Source organism: Dipodomys ordii, unplaced genomic scaffold, assembly GCF_000151885.1.
Source record: "Dipodomys ordii isolate 6190 unplaced genomic scaffold, Dord_2.0 Scaffold129, whole genome shotgun sequence".
In the NCBI taxonomy this organism is placed as follows: domain Eukaryota; kingdom Metazoa; phylum Chordata; class Mammalia; order Rodentia; family Heteromyidae; genus Dipodomys; species Dipodomys ordii.
Window position 1 is genome coordinate 2233630 of NW_012267345.1, and position 6225 is coordinate 2239854.

A 6225-nucleotide genomic window follows, 5' to 3' on the forward strand; every position below is an offset into this window, starting at 1 on the left:
CCCCACAGTGGAATCACCAACCCAGTGTACCCCACAGCAGAATCACCAACCCAGCACACCCCACAGCAGAATCACCAACCCAGTGTACCCCACAGTGGAATCACCAACCCAGTATACCCCACAGCGGAATCACCAACCCAGTGTACCCCACAGCGGAATCACCAACCCAGCACACCCCACAGTGGAATCACCAACCCAGTGTACCCCACAGTGGAATCACCAACCCAGTGTACCCCACAGCAGGAATCATCAACCCAGTGTACCCCACAGTGGAATCACCAACCCATTGTACCCCACAGCGGAATCACCAACCCCGTGTACCCCACAGTGGGAATCACCAGCCTAGCACACCCCACAGCAGAATCACCAACCCAGTGTACCCCACAGTAGAATCACCAACCCAGTGTACCCCACAGCGGAATCACCAACCCAGTGTACCCCACAGTAGAATCACCAACCCAGTGTACCCCACAGCAGGAATCATCAACCCAGCACACCCCACAGCAGGAATCATCAACCCAGTGTAGCCCACAGCAGAATCACCAACCCAGTGTACCCCACAGCGGGAATCATCAACCCAGTGTACCCCACAGCGGGAATCACCAACCCAGCACACCCCACAGCGGGAATCACCAACCCAGTGTACCTACCCACTGTGGGAATCACCAACCCAGTGTACCCCACTGTGGGAATCACCAACCCAGCACACCCCACAGCAGAATCACCAACCCAGCACACCCCACAGTGGGAATCACCAACCCAGCACACCCCACAGCGGGAATCACCAACCCAGTGTACCCCACAGCGGGAATCATCAACCCAGTGTACCCCACAGTGGAATCACCAACCCAGTGTACCCCACAGCGGAATCACCAACCCAGTGTACCCCACAGCAGAATCACCAACCCAGTGTACCCCACAGCAGAATCACCAACTCAGTGTTCCCCACAGTGGGAATCACCAACCTAGTGTACCCCAAAGTGGAAATCAACCCAGTATACCCCACCGCGGGAATCACCACCCAGAACACCCCACAATGGGACCCAGGCAGACTTGGACTTTCTTCATCCTCACCACACAATAGAGTGTTTAGACCATTTCCTTTCTTCTAAAAATCTCCAGGCAAAGACAGGAGCCATGTAACATCATTGTGCAAACTGAATTTTACATATATCAAATCTATTAGTCTTGTGGGTATGTGTGCTGGTACTGGAGCCTGAATTCAGGGTCTTGAGCTCTTGGTTGGCACTCTACCATTTAAACCATACCTCCATGTCCATATGTCAAATTATTGACATGACAGTACACTGATTTCTTTTAAATGAGTGGTAGGTATGGTTGCACACACCACAGAGGTGGTCAAGAACACAGTTCTTCTTAACTTCCAGCAAGAGAGAAGACAGGAGCCAGAAGCAGGCTGTGACTCCAGCAATGGGGATGGCCAGGACAAGGAGCCACACAACAAGGGAAGAAGATACGGAGCCCTGGGCCAGTGTGTGTCTGGTTGGGAGGGTGCTGCTGGGCCTGGGGACGGCTGGGGTTCCAGAGCCAAGATGGGGCGGTCCAGCCACATGCATCACTCACAAGGAGCCCGCATGTGCATGCCCTGACTTGGGCTCTGATGCCAGGTGAGGAAAAAGACAAGACCAGACTAGGGCAGGCCCATCTGGGGACCAAGTCCCTTTGCCTAACATGGGATTCCTGGGGATAAGCAATTTCCAGCACTGTTGTTTCAACTGCTGGGAAGTTGTCCTGTAGGACTTCCTCTGCTTTGCCTGGCGGGAAAAGAAAGGGAGGGAAGGTGGCTCAGTGGTAGAGTGTTTGCCTCCCATGCATGAGGCCCTGTGTTCGATTCCTCAGCACCACATAAGCAGAAAAAAACCAGAAGTGGTGCTCACGTGGTAGAGCGCTAGCCTTAAGCTGAAGAGCTGAGGAACAGCGCCCAGGCCCCGAGTTCAGGCCCCTCAACTGACAAAAAGAAAAAAGAAATAAGGGAGAGGCCAGCTGAGTACCTCAGGTTTCATAGTGCCCCTTCCAGTGAGGAACCTGGTCATTAGACCTCCATCTACAGACCATATATGTGGTCGAGAACATGGGGTCATTTAGTAATGATACAAGATGAGTGGAGGCCCCTTGTTTCTGGAGTCCAGTTTGCTTAGTCGTATCTCCTTGCATTTTGTATTTAACATCCACATATCAGGGAGACATGTGCCGTTTGTCTCTTTGCTCTTGGCTTACCTCACTTGAAATGATTTTTTCTGGTTCCATCCATTTCTCTGCAAATGCCATTATTTTGTCCTTTCTAATGGCTGCCTCTTCTCTTGCAGGAAGCCCTCACAAGTACCAAGCCAATCAGTGCTCCCTTGACAGGGCACAGGGCCTCCCTGCCTGACACTACCATCCTGTTCTCTGGCCCAGGCAGAAAGCCACTCATGCAGAGAAGATACTGCAGACGCAATGTATACCCTGGCGGTCAGTAGAACCACAATGCCTTCTTTACCTTTATTTTTTTGTTGTTGTTGTTGTTGGTCATGGGGCTTGAACTCTGGGCCTGGGCGTTGTCCCTCAGCTCTTCAGCTCAAGGCAAGCGCTCTACCACTTGAGCTACAGCGCCACTTCCGGTTTTCTGGTGGCTTATTGGAGATAGGAATCTCACGGTCTTTCCTGCCCGGGCTGGCTTTGAACCGCGATTCTCAGATCTCAGCCTCCTGAGTAGCTAGGATGACAGGCGTGAGCCACCGGCGCCCGGCTCCTTCTTTACCTTTAAAACTGCAATATGTCTTACTTTTTTTTGTTGTTGGTCGTGGGTCTTGAACTCTGGGCCTGGCACTGTCCCTCAGCTCTTCAGCTCAAGGCTAGCACTCTACTACTTGAGCCACAGTGCCACTTCTGGTTTTCTGAGTGGTTTATTGAAGATAAGAGTCTGATGGAGTTTCCTGCATGGGCTGGCTTTGAACTGCAATCCTCAGATCTCAGCCTGCTGAGTAGCTAGGATGACAAGCGTGAGACTCCGATGCCCAGCAAGTCTTAATTTTTAACCCAAGAATATTTCAAGGGCTGGGAAGGTGGCTCAGTGGTTGAACGCTTGCCTTGCATGCATGAAGCCCTGGGTTTGATTCCTCAGCACCACATAAGCAGAAAAAAAAGCTGGAAGTGGCGCTGTGGCTCAAGTGGTAGAGCGCTAGCCTTGAGCTGAAGAGCTGAGGGACAGCGTCCAGGCCCAGAGTTTAGGCCCCACAACAGGACCCCACACACACACACAAAAAAAGGAATATTTCAAAACATTCTGTGCTAATAGAAGTAAAATGAGATGGGAGACCCTAACCCTGAAGGTGGGGATTGTGCAGTCACTGATGCTGGGGCCCGGAAGAGCAGCAGAGTAAGGGCCCTGAGGTGAGACCTGGGTGACAGGTCAGACTGTCAGGTGTGCTGGGCTGGACTGCAGGGCCAACAGGGCGTGGGAGGCGTGGACTGCCACCCGCTGAGGGATGCTGACATCAGAATCCCAGTGCCTGTGAGGAGGACCCTGTCCAGCAATAGCGTTTGTTGTTGCTGCTGCTGTTGTTTTCATGAAGCTTGAGCTCTGGGCTGGGCGCTGTCCCTCAGCTCTTCAGCTCAAGGCAAGCACTTTACCACTTGAGCTACTCCATCACTTCCAGTTTTCTGGGTGGTTTATTGGAGATAAGAGTCTCATGGAGGGGCTGGGAAGGTGGCTCAGTGGTAGAGCGCTTGCCTTGCATGCTTGAGGCCCTGGGTTCAATTCCTCAGCACCACATAAGCAAAAAGAAAAAAGCCAGAAGTGGCACTGTGGCTCAAGTGGTAGAGCGCTAGCCTTGAGCTGAAGAGCTGAGGGACAGTGCCCAGGCCCTGAATCTCAGCCTCTGAGTAGCTAAGATGACAGGCGTGAGCCACTGGCGCCCAGCCAGAAATAGTTTTTGCAGATCTCACACAGCAAAGGTGAGGTGGTAGGGTGACTTAGTGTGACTGGTGTCTTCATGAATGTGGAAACGTGCACATAGACGGGGGAGGGGGTGGGGTGAGACTGCATAGGCAGGGGACAGAGCCCCAGCCAAGGAGCTCCTGGGCCGCCAAGAGCCCACACAAAAGCTACACAGTAACTTCTTCAGCTATATTTTTATTATCTGTAAGTAGTTGTACATTCAATAAATCAGTTTATAAGTACAATGAATCTTGACCCAGTGACTTTTAGTGGTAATGCTTGCCTAACACGCATGAAGCCTTGGGTTCGATTCCTCAGTACCACATACACTGAAAAAATCCAGAAGAGGTGCTATGGCTTAAGTGGTAGAGCGCTAGCCTTGAGCACAGAGAAGCTCAGGGACAGAGCCCAAGCCTTGAGTTCAAGCCCCAGTAGGAAAAAAAAGAAAGAGAAAATGGATCAGAGCCAGCATGGTAGTACCTGCATGTAATCCTAATACTTGGAAGACGGAGGCAGGAAGATACATAAGAAGCTGAGGCCAATCTGGCTGCACCGTGAACCCCTGTCTCAAATCCTTCTGCCCAAATATCAAAAAATAAAAAGGCTGAAGTTAGATGGCTTAACAAATGGAAAACCACTACCAGATGTAAATGTTTTGTTTTTTTTTTTGGTCCGGTCATGGGGCCTGAACTCTGGGCCTGGGCGCTGTCCCTCAGCTCTTCAGCTCAAGGCTAGCGCCCTACCACTTGAGCCACAGCGCCACTTACAGCTTTTTTCTTATGTGGTGCTGAGGAATCGAACCCAGGCCTTGAGCATGCAAGGCAAGCGCTCTACCACTGAGCCACCTTCCCAGCCCCTGTAAATGTTATCTGAACCCCTGAGCTGCACCAGCTGACGCACAGGGCTGCTCAAGGCCACCCTCTCAGGCAAACACCCGGACCTCACCTTTGCTTTCCTGTGGGGTGTTGTAAGGGTAGCTCAGCCTCCTTTAACTCTCTGCCGGGTTGTCTGAGGGGATTTCAGCCTGACTACTTTCTCAAAAGCTCAACCACCTGGACACAGAGGCCACTTTTGTGCACATGCTGCTGACCGAGACCTCTGAGACGCCGGTGGCACTGGCTCTGGTGTCCCACAGCCACCTGACCCGAGTCTCCACGTCCAGCAGGCTGCGTCCCTGCTGCACACAGCGCAGGCCTCTCAGACTCCTCAGGCCACAGAACAATAGAGCAGTAATTGCCTGAGCAATAAACCACACATGGACAGTGGACAGGAGGACTGCACACAGACAACCCTCTGGTTACCCTTGGCTTCCTGTGATTTACAGACTGGTTCCACAATCAATAGGACATCAGGCCCTTACAGCCCAGCTGCCATTGCAGCCACCGTACCTGGCCTTTCTAGGCTCTGGACCCAGGAGTGGCTAAGTGAGATGAGACACAGGCAGGCGCCCCAGGCTTCGGGGTGAGACAGGACAGACCTGGCACAAGCCTGTGTCGGGTCGGAGGTCCGTGAGTGGATCGCCTGAGACAGCCCAGCAAGGCTGGCACAGCGCGAAGGGCAGCTCCTCTGCTGGGCACGCTGGACCAGCACCCTGCCGCAGAGCAGCTCACCCTGCTCCTCCAGTCCCTCCCCGGGGATGCTCTCCTCTGCCAAACACTAGGCAGGACAGGTGTCACAGCAACTTCAAGAAATGGAACTCTGGTTGAGTGGCCCCATGCCTGCCACCCTGGCCACACCGGCACTGCTGTGAGGAGCGGCCGTCAGGGCAGATCAGCCTACAAGATGCCGGCTCAATCAAACAGCGTGCACACGGGCCACTCCCGTCACCCAGCTGTGGAGGGAAGAGCACAGTACAAGTACTATGATCAAGTACAGACCCAACCAGAAAGCAAGACTCTATCTCAAAACATCAGTACAAGCCAGGTGCCCGTGGCTCATGTTTATAACCCTAGCTTGGAGGCTTCAAGGTTTGAAGCCAGCTCAAGCAGGTAAATCTGAAAGATTCTTTTTTTTTTCTCCATCCTGGGGCTTGAACTCAGGGCCTGGGCTTCTTTGGCTCAAGGCTAGCATGCTACCACTTGAGCCACAGGGACACCTCCAGCCTTTTCTGTTTATGTGGTACTGAGGAATCAAACCCAGGGCCTCATGCATGATAGGCAAGCACTCTACCACTAAGCCACATTTCCAGCTCCTGAAAGATCTTTTTTTTTTTTTGATCGGTCGTGGGGCCTGAACTCTGGGCCTGGGCGCTGTCCCTCAGCTCTTCAGCTCAAGGCTAGCGCTCT